Source organism: Phocoena phocoena, chromosome 3, assembly GCF_963924675.1.
Source record: "Phocoena phocoena chromosome 3, mPhoPho1.1, whole genome shotgun sequence".
Classification (NCBI taxonomy): Eukaryota; Metazoa; Chordata; class Mammalia; order Artiodactyla; family Phocoenidae; genus Phocoena; species Phocoena phocoena.
The window spans coordinates 27,593,420-27,611,852 of NC_089221.1; the positions used below are offsets into that span (position 1 = coordinate 27,593,420).

Here is an 18,433-nt window from a genome sequence, read left to right on the forward strand (position 1 = left end):
CAATGCAGCTCCTGTTTGCACAATTGATAGTTACTTCTTCCCAGCTGTAGCAATGTTTATATTGCCCTTTGCAATGTCAAAGGGCTTCCACCCATGTCTAAAATCCTGCTGAATTTACAATCTGGCCTCTCATACATTTCCTTTTGTGTACTCTCTTGCCTCCAGCCAATGAAAATCTTCATTTTCACAAATTATAAGATATTCTTCTTTAGTACTCTTGCTGTACTTCTGGCCAAATCACTTGCATGCTTTTTATCAGGCACTGTGGGTCTAAACTTTTCACCTTGACATAAATTAACAGCAGAAAGAAAGATCATGTTGGGATAAATAAACAGGTTAAAAAACTTAAAAAGGAAAAGAATTGGCTCAGTGGCCATGATACAAGCCAGAAAAAGCATGGGATGGAACACTGATATTTACAGGCCTAAAGCTACAGAGCAATATGGAACAGTTACTCTGATGGCTATAATCCTTTGATCATGCTCTCTGGATTTTGCTGGATGATGAACCGTAAGAAAAATATATTTATTGTGCTTTTTTTGGTACTGCAATGGATCTATTTATCTGGGTGCTAAACTATTTTGGGAAACGACCAACTTAATAAACCATTCAAAGGGGAACATATTAGTCTGGAAATTGCAAACTTCTTAACGATTAGCTAACTCATATTAGCCCTTCAGTAAGCCATTTAACTCTTTGTAAATGGCCTTTATAATACCCACATAGCTCAGTAATCGGTAATCATCTTTTGGTAAGTCACACACATAATACCCAACCCATGTGTGCATAAACTAAGATTATATATATTGATTAGCTCTCCCTTACACCAAAACGTACTCTTTCCACATTAAGTATTTCCTATTAGAAATAAACCAACTTATAACCTATTGATGATTTTGTAATACCTATCCTCCATCGCTGAGTATTTCACAGGAATTTAGTTATATTTACAAACTAATATTCTGCTACTGTTCAGTCATGTTTCCTCAAAATAACATTGTGAGGTGGTTGTCTAAAAGAAAAAAAAATTTTTCAAGTAAATTTCCCATTGTCTCTCTCTCTCTCTCTCTCTCTCTCTCTCTCTCTCACATGCACACACACACACACACACACACACACACACACAATTCTGCATTAGAACTTAGTATCTAGGGTACAAATTATTCATTATAAAAATCACCAGGTGTCAGACTTCCCTGGTGGCGCAGTGGTTAAGAATCCACCTGCCAATGCAGGGGACATGGGTTCGAGTCCTGGTCCGGGAAGATCCCACATGCCGTGGAGCAGCTAAGCCTGTGTGCCACAACTTCTGAGCCTGCGCTCTGGAGCCCGCGTGCCACAACTACTGAAGCTCGCGTGCCTAGAGCCCATGCTCTGTAACAAGAGAAGCCACCGCAGTGAGAAGCCTGCGTGCTGCAGGAAAGAGTAGCCCCGCTCGCCACAACTAGAGAAAGCCCACAAGCAGCAACGAAGAAACAACGCAGCCATAAATTAATTAATTTAAAAAAACTTTTTTAAAAACTCACCAAGTGTCCCAATTTATAACATATCAAATTAAAAGAACAAAAGCCAGATCTATAAAGAAGACAGCTTCACCTGCTTAACATTCACTAAATATTGTTTGCTTGTCATCAACAAGTCTCCTAAGCGGATTTCAACAAAACTGCTTGGTCTGATTCGACCCCCAAATTTACTTAACATGTATTAGGTGACAGGAAACACAAAAGCAAAGATATGATCTCTACTGTCAAGTTTATTTGGGAGACAGACATGCACACACTGAGAACTGGGTCAGAGGGGTGATCAGGGTGATATGGAACCAAAAGGTAGGAGGTGATTTATTCAATCTAGGTAAGGACAAGGTACAGGGGGGAGGGGAGAGAGTCATGAAAGACTACTAGAATAGACAGCAGTTAAGCTAGATCTTACCTCTCCAGATGAGTATGATTTCACCAGGAAGAAAATAAAGGAAAGGACATTCCAAGCAAAGAGGACTATAAGGGAAAAAAAAAAAATTAATATAGGTATTTATAATAAATATAAAATTAGATAGTATATTCATAGAATCCTAAATAGAAAGCCAGTATGTATTTATAAAAAAGTTATGCTGAAAAAGATGGTAAAGCTCTTCTGGGAAGCGTTCAATTCATCATTAGAAAAAAAATCAGTGTGTTCCTGTGTGATGTATTTCTGACCTGTCCTTACGTACCAATGGAATTGGCAAAGGGCAGAAATGAGGCAGGGAGCAAAACTAAAGCAGGAGGCAACCTCTGAATACACTGAGTGCACTGAGTGATGGGATCAAGACAACCCAGTGAGTGACCCTGGTAGGAGGCCTGTAGAAGAAATGGCGGGTGGGGTGGGGGGAACATATAAATTAGAGAAAGCAAAATAGAACTTAGAGGTTCATGGAGGATAACATAAGCAGTCCTTTGGCCACTTGCTCTCCTAGAAATAGAAGCATCACCAGAGACATTTGGCAAGATGCCAACGACCCTGGAGCTCAGAACTCAGGGAAGAATTCTTCAGTTAGAAATGCTTGAAGTCAAAGGTGAATGACTGTTTTAATGAGAGGCAACATGATTTAGTGTTCAAGAGTTTAGGCTCAGGCCACCACTTTCTGCTGGACTTTCAACAAGCCATTTAATCTCTATTTACCTTGGTTTATTCATTTCTAAAATTGGGAAATAATAGTGTCTACCTCATAGAACTTGTATATAGATTAGAAAGGTAATATATGTAAAGTACTCAGAACAACCAGGATCCAGGCAGAGAAGCCAAACCCTGGGAATCTGTTTTCAAGTATGTTGGATGTGCTGAAAGATTAAACAGGGGAACATGAAGCAATCCAGAAATTAACAAGTACAGGAAGTCTCTCTACCCCACAGGACTGGAAAGCAAAGGGAGGAGGTAGTTTTAACAGTGCCTAAGAGCTGGAAGAAGCCGGAACCATGAGAAAGACATAGCCATTTCCGGAGATCCTACTGGAAACATAAAGATGAGGATATACCCTGTCTCCAGTCCTCCAACCTTCCGCCAGTGCTTATTTTCTGAAATGTGCTAGAAGCCAGTTGGTAAGGGAGTCCAGAAAATATAGTTATCTGGGAAAGAGGAAGGGCTGGAAATAGGTCTGATGCCAAGTAGGCAAATGATTGGAAGGCCTCTCAATAAATGTTAGCAGCTATTACTATATTTTATGTTTGATCTGGGATACAGCAATCACTTTGCTTCCCTCTACCCAGGAAATGGTGATTCTGGGCTGATTCTAAATTCTTCTGTGAGAAGATTGCAGTTATAGCTATAAATAAAATCTGAAATTCAGAATAAAAGTCAACTCCAGAGGAATCAGACAGTAGCTGACATCATGAGATCAGCCATAGAGTACATAGAGAGGGTAAAGAAGATCTGAAGATGGAGTATTAGGAAACACTGACATTTAAAAGGGTACAAATCAGTAATGGAGTATAGTCTGTAAAAATACTGAATCACTATGCTATACATCTGAAACTAATATAATATTATAAATCAACTGTACTTCAATTTTTTTAAAAGCATCCAAATTGAAAAAGAAGTAAAATTGTATCCATTTGCAGATGACATGGTATTATATATGTAGAAAACCCTAAAGACTCCACACACAAAAAAAAAACCTGCTAGAACTAATAAACAAATACAGTAAATTTGCAGGACTCAAAAGCAGTATACAAAAAAGCAGTTGTGTTTCTATGAACTATCAGAAAAAGAAATTAAGAAAACAATCCCATTTACAAATACCATCAAAAAGAATAAATACTTAAGAATAAAGTTCAACAAGGAGGTGAAAAATCTGTGCACTGAAGATTATAAGACATTGCTGAAAGAAACTGAAGAAGGCACAAATAAATGGAAAGATATTCCATATTCATGGACTGGAAGAATAAGTTCTGGAGATCTAATGTACAACATGGTGATTATAGTTAGTAATACTGTATTATATACTTGAAGTTGCTAACAGGGTAGATTTTAAATTGTTCTCACCACAAAAAAGAAGTGGTAGTTATGTGATGTGATGCAGGTGTTAGCTAATGGTATGGTGGTAATCATTCTGCAATATATGGGTGTATCAAATCAAAACACTGTATACCTTAAACATACAGAATGTTATATGTCAATTATATCTCAATAAAGCTGGAAAAAAATAAATAAAAGGAGGATCTTTTTCTGTCATCCCTTCCTGAACTCCTATTACACTTATAGTTGAACCTGAACAGTTTTACTGTCTCTAATATTTTCAGATATACTAATTTTTGTGTTCCCAGATTTCAGCCTTGATTACTGGGATTGGCTCTTATATTTATTTTACAGTCGTCACCTCCCCAATGTGCCCAACACACATTTAGCAGTCAGTGAATAATTTAGGAGTGATTTTAGGAACCTCTAAAGAAGGAAATAACAGTTTCTCTTGGCAACTCAACAACAGACCTAGAAATCCCTGAGTTATCCAACTAGTCTCCCCTTTCCCTCCAACTCTGAAGTTAAAACAATCTCTGCTTTCTTCTTCCTAACCCATTGGACTGACTTAGCTCTCGTTATTCCCCTGTGCAGGTAGTCAGACTGAGGATTAGGGCTAGGTGCGATGAAGCAGAACTAGGCAAGACTGAACAACTATACACCTTAACTTCATCCTTACTTGCTCAGATTTAGCCAGCCCCACTTCCAACCTGACTGTATCTACTCCTGTGATTACCAGTCACTGCCTATATACTTCAACTGTCAGGAAAGCCGTATTTACAGAAATTCAGCCTAACATTCCAATGTCTCCATCTAGAAATGGCCATGGGATATGGATTATAGACTAGGTTTCAAATTCTATTTCTGTCACTTACCAGCTGAGTGACTGTATATTAATTCCTAAGGAGGCTATAATAAAATACCATAAACTTGGAGGTTTAAAACAACAGAAATTCATTATCTCACAGTTCTGGAGGCTAGAAGTCTAAAGTCAGAGTGTCAGCAGGCCCATGCTCCCTTTGAAGTCTGTAGAGGAATCATTCCTTGCCTCTGCCTAGCTTCTGGTGCTCTAACTGGTCTACCTGCTAAACTGTCTTCTGTACATGTGGATATGCCTGCCTCCACCACACACACACACATCCCGTGCTATCCTGCTCCCTCCTCTACCACTGTCAGGACTAACATGCTGCTCCAGTCTCTTTTCTCTCAGCAGATGTTCAGATAAACACAGGACAGAATGCATCAGATCATCCCAATGCACTGAGCCTTGCCCAAGCCCTCAGTGCTGTGACTCAAGTCCATTTCCTTAGTATTAAATATATTACAAGGTAATATTTAAATTTGACTGAGCTCACTACCATTTTTTTTTTTTTCCTTTGAAGAATATACTGAAAGCAACGGCCTTCCCTCCAGATGGAAAATAATTCAGTGGGCAGCACCACTGTGTCCAGCCTCTTTTTCACACCCTCATTTCTCACTCATTCCTCTAATTCACTGAAGCTCGAGGCTAAGGAGAGGAAGCATATAGGAGAGGAAGTGTATAGTTCAGCTCACTTTCTGTTTCTATGTTAAAACAAGATCAAGGGTTACTGGAGGCGAGGATTTTCTGTTCATGTGCAGCAATAGCACCTTCCAGTTTTTAATAAATCTAAAACAATCGTGTTTTCTTTCTATAATTAGGATGTAAGCCAGTCCCTGTCAGGCTGACTCACTCAGCTCCCCATGCACTGTGACTAGAGTGTCACTGTTCCAGAATTGCGGTACGGAGTGCTTTTGTCTGGGTCTGTGGCATAAATAGAACAAAGGAAAAGATTTTCCTGAGAGAAAACCTTGAAAGCCAAGAAATGATAACCTTTTCTCACACTGAGGGCTGGGGGTAGGGGTGAGGGAATAGTAAAACAAACCCATGTCCTTCCTCTGGCTTTCCTGTCTTCAAAGGGAGTCAGGGCCCACATGACTTCCTTCCCAGGCACTGGCTGACAATGTTAAAATTGCCCAGCAAGTTCCCCATACCATAAGACAGTTAGCCAGGTTGTTAGTTTACTTCTCTAGAAGACAAATATCCTAACCTAGTACCTCTTTCCTCCAGTATTCATGTACAAGGAAACTTGTAAAGAGTTTAGAGAGCCATTTGCGTATCCTCTAGGGTTACTCCTAGAGGATACAAGAGGCAGCCTTGGAAAGAGAAGCATCTTTCTGTCAGGAAGTAGGGCACACAGGAAGTAGTCACTCTCCCCTATGTATGAAGTGGGCGCCGGACTTTCCTCCTTTCTCCTCTGAAGCCTTCCCTAATGAACCTTAAACGCTCTTGTCACTTAACTATTGGCATCCCTTAGCTAATAAGTGACATAGTCATATAGTCACCTCTGTTAGTTTGTACTTAAGTCTCTATTCTGCTTCCTCTGTGAGCACTTTGCTTTCCTGTTGCAGGTCTTAGTTAGTACCCTCAGTCTTGTAGCATAGCTCAGGGTATATAAGCCTGTGTCTCTCACTATACTGTAAATCCTTTAACATAAGGGATTCTGTGCACCACTCACCCCCCTGCTAAGGCCTTGCATTCTTGCTCAAAAATGATTGTTGAATGAAAAATTAACAGGTGCTTTTATAGGCCTTTTTCATTTATATGTCCATAAATTCTTGATCAACACTGCAATTTCTTTAGAAACACCTATTCCCAGTATGCCGCTCTCTTCTTCCCATCTACCAACACACCCACAAACACACACACACACATTCACACTTTGTAGTTTAAGCAAAACTAGCAACCGGTTAATAAATATTTCAGTTAATAACTATTTCGATGTGTATTGGGTTGGCCAGAAAGTTCATTCGGTTTTAAGTAAAAATAAAAGACACGTGTTTCATTTTCACCAAGAACTTTGGGTATTCATTAACCAAAGGAACTTTTTGGCCAACCCAATATTATCTTTCTGATCTATGTGCATATATGCATTTAAAGAATGAAGAAAGCAAGAACAACAACGACAAAAAAAATCAAGCAGCCAAGAAGACAAAACCTACTATCTCATTCCTGGGATTCCAGGAAGCGATCTTAATATTACCATCATATAAAAATAAATGAGTACAAATAAATACTCTAATCAGGTCCTTAATTAAATCCAGCCTGCATAGATATTCTTTAAAAAATATTTATTGAATGCCTACTATGAACCACACAGTACTCTAGGAGCTGGGGATAAAGACCTTGTTCCGAGTCCTTTCCCTGGGATCTGACCTCTGAAGCCCGAGCCTCAGCTCCCAGCCCCCACCCTCCCCGGGGGGTGAGCAGACAAGCCTCTCAGGTTATCCTGTCATACCAAAGTACTACTTTGTGCCAGCTGATCTTGTAGAATATGAAAAAAGAAACCCTGGTAGTCAGAAGCGATTTCCTAGCAACTGTGGCCGCGATGGAAAACTGTTTCTCTGGGGACAAGCCCTTTATGTCATCGCAAAACTCCTGGCTGATGAATTAATTAGTCCTGAAGACGTTGATCCTGTTCAGCGTTATGTCCCACTACACAATCAACGTAATGTGAGCATGAGGTTTTCCAATCAGGGCCCACTGGAAAATGATTTGGTTGTTTATGTAGCGCTCATAGCAGAAAGCGAACGCCTTCAAGTTTTCCTCAACACATATGGTATTCAGACTCAAACTCCTCAACAGGTAGAACCCATTCAGATCTGGGCCCAGCAGGAGCTTGTGAAAGCTTATTTCCATCTGGGGATCAATGAAAAATCAGGACTCTGCGGAAGGCCAGATAGGCCCATTGGCTGCCTTGGTACATCAAAGATTCATCGCATTCTAGGAAAGACTGTGGTTTGTTACCCTATCATCTTTGACCTAAGTGATTTCTACATGTCTCAAGATGTTTTACTTCTGATAGATGACATAAAGAATGCACTACAGTTTATTAAGCAATACTGGAAAATGCATGGACATCCACTTTTACTTGTTCTCATCCGGGAAGACAATATAAGAGGTAGCCGATTCAATCCCTTATTAGATATGCTGGCAGCTTTTAAGAAAGGAGTGGTTGGAGGAGTCAAAGTTCACGTTGATCGTCTACAGACACTAATATCTGGAGCTGTGGTAGAACAACTTGACTTCTTACGAATCAGTGACACAGAAGAGCTTCCAGAATTTAAGAGTTCTGAGGAACTAGAAGTTCCCGAACATTCAAAAGTCAAACGACAAAGCAGCACCTCCAATGCTCCTGAACAAGAACAGCAGCCAGATGTCACCATTACTGAATGGAAAAACAAACCCACCCGTGAAATTCTTCAAAAACTGAATGACTGTAGTTGTCTGGCTAGCCAAGCCATCCTGCTGGGTATACTGCTCAAAAGAGAAGGGCCCAACTTCATCACAAAGGAAGGTACCGTCTCTGATCACAATGAGAGAGTCTATAGAAGAGCTGGCAGCAAAAAACGTTGGTTGGTGGTGCGCCATACAACAAGTCTTTTAAGTAAACTAGTGGACAGCCTGGCCCCATCCATTACTAATGTTTTAGTGCAGGGCAAACAGGTAACTCTGGGTGCCTTTGGACATGAAGAAGAGGTTATCTCAATCCTCTGTCTCCAAGAGTGATTAAGAACATCATCTATTACAAGTGTAATACCCATGATGAGAGGGAGTCGGTCATTCAGCAAGAACTGGTCATTCACATTGGCTGGATCATCTCCAATAACCCGGAGTTATCCCGTGGCATGCTGAAAATACGAACTGGGTGGATAATCCATGCTATGGGGTATGAACTACAGATCCGTGGCGGAAACAAGCCAGCCAGAGACTTATATCAGATGTCACCTAGTGAAGTGAAACAGCTTCTCTTGGGTATTCTGCAGCCTCAGCGGAATGGAAAATGTTGGCTGAACAGGTGTCAGATCGATGGGTCTTTGAATAGAACTCCCCCTGAGTTCTATGACTGAGTGTGGCAGATCCTGGAGCGCACACCCAATGGAATCATTGTAGCCGGAAGGCATTTCCCCAGCAACCAACCCTGTCAGATATGACCATGTATGAGATGAATTTCTTTCCTTGTTGAAGACATGTTGGGAAATATTGACCAGCCAAAATACAGACAGATAGTTGTGGAGCTACTAATGGTTGTATCCATTGTACTGGAAAGAAACCCTGAGCTAGAATTTCAAGACAAAGTAGATCTAGACAAACCGGCGAAAGAAGCATTTCATGAATTTCAAAAAGATGAGAGTCTACTAAAAGAAGCTGAAAAACAAGATGACATGACTTCCTTTTACAGTACTCGCCCCCTGGGAAAAAGAGGAACATGCAGCTATTTGACAAATGTCGTGATGAATTTGCTGCTGGCAGGAGAAGTCAAGCCAAGCAATGATGACCCATGTCTGGTTAGCTAGTGAGGAAGGTGTTAGAGACTCTGTTGAGGCAGGTTTTCCAGAAGTGTGTTAAGTTTGTGTTGAAGCGTAATCAAGGCAGCCATTAATGTGTGGGCTGATCATACTGGTGAGTAGTTGCCACACCCTTGGCAGAGTTATTGGACCTCTTGCATGCCATAAGCAATCTGATGGTGAGAACTGCTTATAATCAAGTGAAAGTAAGTTCTCATGATTATGCCCACTACAATAATAATCTTTACTGAACAATAGTAATTGTTTATGAATTGAAAGTTCACCACTGCATGTTTTATGATTACACAGCTCATCAAAATGGGTCTTTGCACTTTGGACTAAATTCCCACCTTACTGCCAATTAAATGAATTTTCCAACTAATTATGCGTACTAGGAATGAAAATCTATTGAAAGAATGGTAAATTTTTTTAAGTGGCATTATAATGCTAGAAAAAGATACCAGTATGCATCATAAAAGCAAAATCAGCCAGTTGATATTTTGATTCTCAAACTGCATTATTGATAATATTTTAGTATACAGAGCTATTGTACAATTTTTGCCTTGTAAACATGATTGTGGTTTTGTATTGGTGCTGACTGTACTGGTTGAACTAAAGTAATAAATCTATGCCTGATCAAAAAAAAAAGACCTTGTATCTTGGAAGCTCATATTCTATAATGGGTGGGAACAGACAACAAACAATATATACATACAAGAGGTCAGGTAGAGTCAGTGTATAAAGGGAAACACAACAGTTCAGGGGACAGAAGGAGGAGCATAGAGGGAAAGCTTTGATTTTTCATAGAAACTTGTTATTAAATTTAATTTTCGATAAATACACACCTTTCTCTCACCCTTATCCACTCTGGAGAGGAACAGAAATCCTCCCATCGCCTACATGTGGGGACTTCCATGTATAATGCCTGAGATGTGAGGATGGCATACAAAAATACTGTTTACAAAGGGGAAGAAGAAGCTATCTATTGCTACCTTCACCTTCAGACACCCTCCCCAGGCCCCTTTTGCTCCTTTAGAAAAAGCCCCTGGGAATCCATTTGAGTGTAGAAAAGCCTTTTCTCTAGAGAGGCATTCAAACCCCAACGTAGAATAAAAGGCTCTGAGATTAATTGAGGAAGAGCGAGAATGGCTAGCCAGTCAGATCCTAGCGGGGGAGGGGATTTATACCTCCATCACCCTGAGGTCAGCTTGAATAAAGTGAAAGCTGAGCCATGTAGATACATGGCAGAAGGGCATTTTAGGAAGAAGAAAGAACAAATGTAGAGTCCCTTAGAGGGGGAGTGTTTAGCACATTTGAGCAGGAGCAATGGAGCCAGCATGGTTGAAGAGGAGTGAGGAATGGAAAGAGATAAAGGGGAACCAGATGGCACAGGGCCTTGCGAAGTGAATGACGCTTTAGAAACTGGCATTAATTTTCTCTCTCTGAAAAAGGGAAAGGCTTGAAATAAAGTAAAACCAAAGGAGGATGGGAGGTGAGAAGAAAGAGAAAGGAAAAAATCCTAAGACTACATGCAAGTAGCTTTGCTTCTTGGTTGTTAATGGATGCGCTAAATTAATTTCAGGAAGGAACTTGTTGAAGTCTCTCTGCTCATCTCTCTCACAGCTGCCTTCCTCTCTAACCCTGATGTCAATGTCTAACTTCTGATGTCTTCATCTACAGCCATAACTATTTACAAGCCCCAGTGACTGGTTCCCCTCTCCATTCTATCCCATTTCAACACAACCACATTGCTGTCACAGCAATCTTCCTCAAATCGGTAACTTATCATGTTTTTCTCATCTGAGTCTTCCTTTTAAGTTTCCTTCTCTAACCCAAGTACCCCATACTCTATACCAAACTGCAGTCCCCAATCTAGATTTAGTAGTTATTCCCAGAACACACCAGGCACTTTCACACTTTTATCCATACTTCACCTGGAGTACTCCTCCCAATACCTCTCATTCTATACATCCACTCCAATCATCCTACCTCTGTAAACCTTTGACAACATCCCCATGTGTATTCCATCGCCATGGAAGAATTCATCATTTCCTCCCATATGCTTGCATGATACTTTACATATGTCACCACTGTAGCTCTTATCACATTTTATCAGAATGTGGTTATTAGACGGCTCTCTTCCTTGCAGAATTTGAGTTCTTTTAAGGTCAGGAACACCATGCTCTTCATTTTTATATCCCAGATACTTAGCAGAGTAACATATTTTAATACTTTTTTTTTTTTTTTTTGCAGTACGCGGGCCTCTCACTGCTGTGGCCTCTCCCGTTGCGGAGCACAGCCTCCGGACGCGCAGGCTCAGTGGCCATGGCTCATGGGCCCAGCCGCTCCACGGCATGTGGGATCTTCCCGGACCGGGGCACGAACCTACGTCCCCTGCATCGGCAGGCGGACTCTCAACCACTGCACCACCAGGGAAGCCCATATTTTAAAAGATGCTTAATAACTATTTCTTGGATTAAAAACTAGAAATAATAGGAAATGACATGAAAATGGGGAAAGTCTCAAAGCAGAATTAGAAAACATGAGAAATCAAGATGGTAAAGAGATTTGCAAAGTCAGCAGAAAGAAAACAACATCACAAAAGATTAAAGCCAGAACAAAACTTTTATCTTCTTTAATCACTTCATTTGATAAGGGGTAGAATTGGGATTCAGAGTGCTCAAGCAGCAAATACGCAGAAGACCTTGAACTCAAGTCTCATTGTTTGGTCCACAGTTCCTAGAGAACAACACAAACCACAGACACAAAGCACCTGTAGACTGTCCTGCTCACCTGCAGACTCTGCCTCTCTAACTGAGATGGAAAAAGTTTGAAGCACTTTTAGTGCACCATCAAGTTCTTTTAGAGCATTTTAATTTTACTTTTATTTACTTAAAAACTTTTTTCATATGACAGTTTTACTCCCCTGCATCTACTCTGTATATGTATATTGGTATACCACTTCATGGTTTATGAAGCAGTAACCTATCATTTCACCATCTCACAACAGTCCTTTGCGTTTTTGGTTTCAATTAGTTATTTTTCCCTTCACTATTCCACTGCTTCCTATAACTATAAAAGGTCACTTAAGATATCAAATAGGCAGCTGAAAATACCGTCTGCACTTCTATAGTTTAATATAGATGCACTGAAGACGGGACATCAGGAGCACTGGGTTCTGATGCTGCTCTGCCAACCTTGAGCTGTCACTTAACCTTCTGTGCCTCAGTTTATGCATCCAGAATTCAGGGAGGCTTGACCAGATCACTGGTTTCCAAATCTGGCTAGGCATCAAAACTATCTGGAGGCCTTAATCTTCTAGATCCTCTTCCCAGAACATCTCAGGGGATGAGGACCAGAAATCTGTATTTTAAAAGTTCTCCAGGTGATTCTGATGAGAGGTCACGTCGGGGAATCTCCAAACCAGATGATGTCTCAAGTCCCTGATTGCTCTAAAACTATGAATAAACCATTTTTCTCTTTTGCATCCATTGCTTTTCGTGCAAATCAGTCTTTAGACCCAGACACTGGGTTCCTCTCTGTGGCCTGGAGAAAACAGACTTAAGATGCTAAGACTAGCAAGACCTCAGAATTAATGGCTTTGACTATATCCTGGCCAACAGGACCACATGAGAGCATAGTTTTCTTTATTTTCCAACAGTAGGCTTCTTAAGTGAAAGAACTCACATATTTTCCAGAAGGGTCTGACTGTTCTCAACAATGTAAGGGTTTATTATTATTATTTTCATCTGTTAACATTTCCCGTTGGACTCTAAAAGCCATCTAAAATACTGAAGAAACGCAATGTCTTGTGTCTTATTTAACAAAATACACTAAAATGATAAAATCAAGATGGAGTTTTCAACAAATTACTGATGCACAGATGGTGTTAAGGAGAAAACAACAAAGACAAGGAAAGAGACACCTCACCGTTACAAATTTTAAAACTTTAGTTTTATTTTATTTTTTGTTTTTCTTTTTAGTTCAAATAAGAATTTTTCTGCGTCTGGAAAATCAACCTAATAACCCAACTGAAAAAAAGAGTAATACATAAACCACAAAACTAACTTATTGGTTGGTACAGCAAAGGGCAGAGCGTAAATTAGGAAGTCTAAAACTTGAAAGACTACCAGGAGTTGAATACATGTAATGAACTAATCTTAATCTTCTTTTGTTTCTCTCTTTAACTCACTGATTACACAGTATAAGATTAACTTTAAGACAAAGACTTAAAGTCTTTCACTGGAGACTCCCCTCCAAATTCATACTGCCCAATCACCTTCTGGGCTAATGAGTAATTTCACCAACCGTAAATCCACTGTTACTAGATCCAGACTGTAGTTCTTTATCTTATTCACAATTATGTCATGAAAACAGTCACATCTTTCTAAAATCATGATACTCAACATTCATTTATTTGTTTAAAAAGAATTTATGAATTAGGCACATAAAATGATTACTAAGTCTCTACCTGTTTTGAACATTCTGGAAGAGAAGGTACATAAGTAAATAACCTGACAGTGCAATTAGTGCAATAAAAAGTAAAATTTTGTAGGGTATCAAGGATAGTTTCATAGCAAAAGAGATATTTGAACTAAGTCTTGAGAAATAAGTAGAGTTTGCCCTGTAGTCAAGGAGGAAAGCACTTCCAAGCGGAGAAAGCATGGAGTAAAAAGCGCTTGAAGGAGTGGTGGGGGGCACACTTGGGGAGATAATATGAGCCAGGTGATGGCTAAGAATAGCTGGGCAGCATTTCCACTATAGCCTTTTCTGTGTTACACTTACGATATCTTCTTCTTATATCGGTCTTCCTTTCAAGAATTAGTTTAAAATCTCTAAAACATTAACAAATTCTTTGACAATGTTTTCTTCTTGGCTGTCCAGAAATACGTTACCATTTGCCATTCCATAGTATTCTGGTCAAACACCACAGTCCAGAAAATCAAATCTTTTTTATTAATCCCTCTACATAATCAGTGTCCACTTCCCATATCCTACTTTTTTCTGATTCTACCTACCTCCCCCACTTCTCTGCACAAGTTCTTTATTTTTCTACAAAGAATTTCAAAGTCAATTAAAATACATTTTAGGCTTCCTAATGACTACATTAATATTCTGAAGAATATCAAATAGGTAGTCCTTAATAGATTTCATAAAAGTCAAGTTTTAGACATATATCTAGTAATAGTTGTGCTTTAGTGTGTGACTAAAGTTCAGACTTTGATAGAAAAGAAATTGAGTAAAAAAAAAAAAATCCTTTAAATCAGTTGATTATTCCTCTTAGAAGCCTGGCTGTTCAAACCTCAAGCCCCTCATGTAAGTACTACCCGCCTTTTTTTTTTAAAAATCTTTATTGGGGTATAATTGCTTTACAATGGTGTGTTAGTTTCTGCTTTATAACAAAGTGAATCAGCTATACATATAAATATGTTCCCATATGTCTTCCCTCTTGCGTCTCCCTCCCTCCCACTCTCCCCATCCCACCCTTCCAGGCTGTCACAAAGCACCGAGCTAATATCCCTGTGCCTTGCGGCTGCTTCCCCCCAGCTATCTACCTTACTACGTTTGTTAGTGTGTATATGTCCATGACTCTCTCTCGCCCTGTCAAAACTCACCCTTCCCCCTCCCCATATCCTCAAGTCCGTTCTCCAGTAGGTCTGCGTCTTTATCCCTGTCTTACCCCTAGGTTCTTCATGACATTTTTTTCCCTTAAATTCCATATATATGTGTTAGCATACGGTATTTGTCTTTTTCTTTCTGACTTACTTCACTCTGTATGACAGACTCTAGGTCTAACCATCTCATTACAAATAGCTCAATTTCATTACTTTTTAAGGCTGAGTAATATTCCATTGTGTATATGTGCCACATCTTCTTTATCCATTCATCCGATGATGGGCGCTTAGGTTGTTTCCATCTCCGGGCTATTGTAAATAGAGCTGCAATGAACATTTTGGTACATGACTCTTTTTGAATTTTGGTTTTCTCAGGGTATATGCCCAGTAGTGGGATTGCTGGGTCATATGGTAATTCTATTTGTAGTTTTTTAAGGAACCTCCATACTGTTCTCCATAGTGGCTGAACCATTTCACATTCCCACCAGCAGTGCAAGAGTGTCCCCTTTTCTCCACACCCTCTCCAGCATTTATTGTTTATAGATTTTTTGATGATGGCCATTCTGACTGGTGTGAGATGATATCTCATTGTAGTTTTGATTTGCATTTCTCTAATGATTAATGATGTTGAGCATTCTTTCATGTGTTTGTTGGCATTCTGTATATCTTCTTTGGAGAAATGTCTATTTAGGTCTTCTGCCCATTTTTGGATGGGGTTGTTTGTTTTTTTGTTATTGAGCTGCATGAGCTGCTTGTAAATTTTGGAGATTAATCCTTTGTCAGTTGCTTCATTTGCAAATGTTTTCTCCCATTCTAAGGGTTGTCTTTTTGGTCTTGGTTATGGTTTCCTTTGCTGTGCAAAAGCTTTGAAGTTTCATTAGGTCCCATTTGTTTATTTTTGTTTTTATTTCCATTACTCTAGGAGGTGGGTCAGAAAGGATCTTGCTGTGATTTATGTCATAGAGTGTTCTTCCTATGTTTTCTTCTAAGAGTTTGATAGTTTCTGGCCTTACATTTAGGTCTTTAATCCATTTTGAGCTTATTTTTGTGTATGGTGTTAGGGAGTGATCTAATCTCATACTTTTACATGTACCTGTCCAGTTTTCCCAGCACCATTTATTGAAGAGGCTGTCCTTTCTCCACTGTACATTCCTGCCTCCTTTATCAAAGATAAGGTGTCCATATGTGCGTGGGTTTATCTCTGGGCTTTCTATCCTGTTCCACTGATCTATCTTTCTGTTTTTGTGCCAGTACCATACTGTCTTGATTACTGTTGCTTTGTAATATAGTCTGAAGTCAGGGAGCCTGATTCCTCCAGCTCCTTTTTTCGTTCTCAAGATTGCTTTCGCTATTCGGGGTCCTTTGTGTTTCCATACAAATTGCGAAATTTTTTGTTCTAGTTGTGTGAAAAATGCCAGTGGTAGTTTGATAGGGATTGCATTGAATCTGTAGATTGCTTTGGGTAGTAGAGTCATTTTCACAATGTTGATTCTTCCCATCCAAGAACATGGTATATCTCTTCATCTATTTGTATCATCTTTAATTTCTTTCATCAGTGTCTTATAATTTTCTGCATACAGGTCTTTCGTCTCCTTAGGTAGGTTTATTCCTAGATATTTTATTCTTTTTGTTGCAATGGTAAATGGGAGTGTTTTCTTGACTTCACTTTCAGATTTTTCATCATTAGTATATAGGAATGCCAGAGATTTCTGTGCATTAATTTTGTATCCTGCTACTTTACCAAATTCATTGATTAGCTCTAGTAGTTTTCTGGTAGCATCTTTAGGATTCTCTATGTATAGTATCATGTCATCTGCAAACAGTGACAGCTTTACTTCTTCTTTTCTGATTTGGAACTACCAGCCTTTGATTGTAGTTTATATAAATGATATCACTTTAGAAAGAAATAGATAGCATTGGAAATGCCAGAATTTTATAAAACCAAAAATTACACTGTTAACACTAATTTTCCACTCAAAATTTCAAAACACACACATGCACGCACATACACCACATACACACACCACACACACACACCCCACACCCCAGTTTGGTCCTGAATGAATTTGCCAGCTTTGTTGCCAGTGGCAGGACTCAAAAGCTGGCAGGCCCAAAGCATGAAAGCATGTTCACCTCCTCACCTATACATGCTCAACTAAAAATGACTAAGGCTCTTCTGTTCCAAATTTAAAACACGTAAAAGCATTGAGATGGAACACTTGCCTCACCTAGCATGGCCTTGATCAGTTTTCCTGATCTTTGTCATGAAAAGTTGCACGAGCAGACCTGGAGGGTTTTAGAAACTTAGGACTTGCTCAAGCCATGCTCGACCTTGGTTTTATCTGACCTGGTGCCTTCCTTGTGATCATCTATTTGTATGTTTTTCAATAATCCTCTTTTGACGTGGGCAGCTAGAAGATTTTAGTCCAGAACATCTCCAAAATTCAAACGTACCATTTTAATAATTTTTAATTTAAAAATAATCACTCTGGATACAGGAGTTCTGTAATTTTTTATTTGAAATATCTTGTTTGTTTCCTAGCACCCTTTGTCTCATAACAGCTCCTTACTGCCAACAGAAAATGACCACATCAGAACCAAATCCGTCTATCTCAAGTAACAGACATTGGTAGAGACACTACATTCTGAGACTGTTCGTCAGCCTTTGGCTGGTAGGGTTTAAATTCTGATTTACATTGGTTGCTCCAGAGATAAGACTTACAACTTCACAATCACTGAGATGGGCTCTGATTCTTTTCATATAGACAGAGAAATGGGAGAGAATGGTAGGGCAAAGAGTGGGGAAAACAGTTCAAAATTCAGCGGTAAAAAGAAAGACACATACAGAGGGTATGTGTATATATGTCGTCTTCATTTACTCTATTTCCTTTAATTTACCTTAACTTACCCAGGTTTTACTTGCTCAGAATGAGGTCACAGTATAATGTAGATTCTATAGGCCCAGCAGCAGTATAAAGTTTTAATATTTTTTTATAAAGCCTTGAAAAACTATTTGTGGAATTTACCCCAATAAAATGACTTTTTTTTTTTTTGGCCAGGCTGCACAGCTTGTGGGATCTTAGTTCCCAACCAGGGACTGAACCCGGGCCACAGCAGTGAAAGCCCTGAATCCTAACCACTAGGCCACCAAAATGACATATTTAGAGGCAGAAATAAAAATACAAATTTAGGGACTTCCCTGGTGGTCCAGTGGTTAAGAATCCACCTTCCAATGCAGGGGACACAGGCTTGATCCCTGGTCGGGGAACTAAGATCCCACATGCCGTGGGGCAACTAAGCCCGCACACCACTATTACTGAGTCCACGCGCCACAACTACGGAGCCCAAGCATTCTGGAGCCCATGTGCCACAACTAGAGAGAAGCCTGCACGCCACAACTAGAGAGAGGCCTGTGCGCCGCAACTAAGAGCCTATGCAGCCAAAAATAAATAAATAAATAA

At 39.6% G+C, this 18,433-nt stretch overlaps 1 pseudogene; it reads left to right on the forward strand.

Annotated features, from left to right (window-relative positions):
- LOC136120129 (phosphorylase b kinase regulatory subunit beta pseudogene) overlaps positions 1-9,366 on the forward strand; it is a 48,786-nt pseudogene extending 39,420 nt beyond the window's left edge.
- The last annotated feature ends 9,067 nt before the right edge of the window (positions 9,367-18,433 follow it).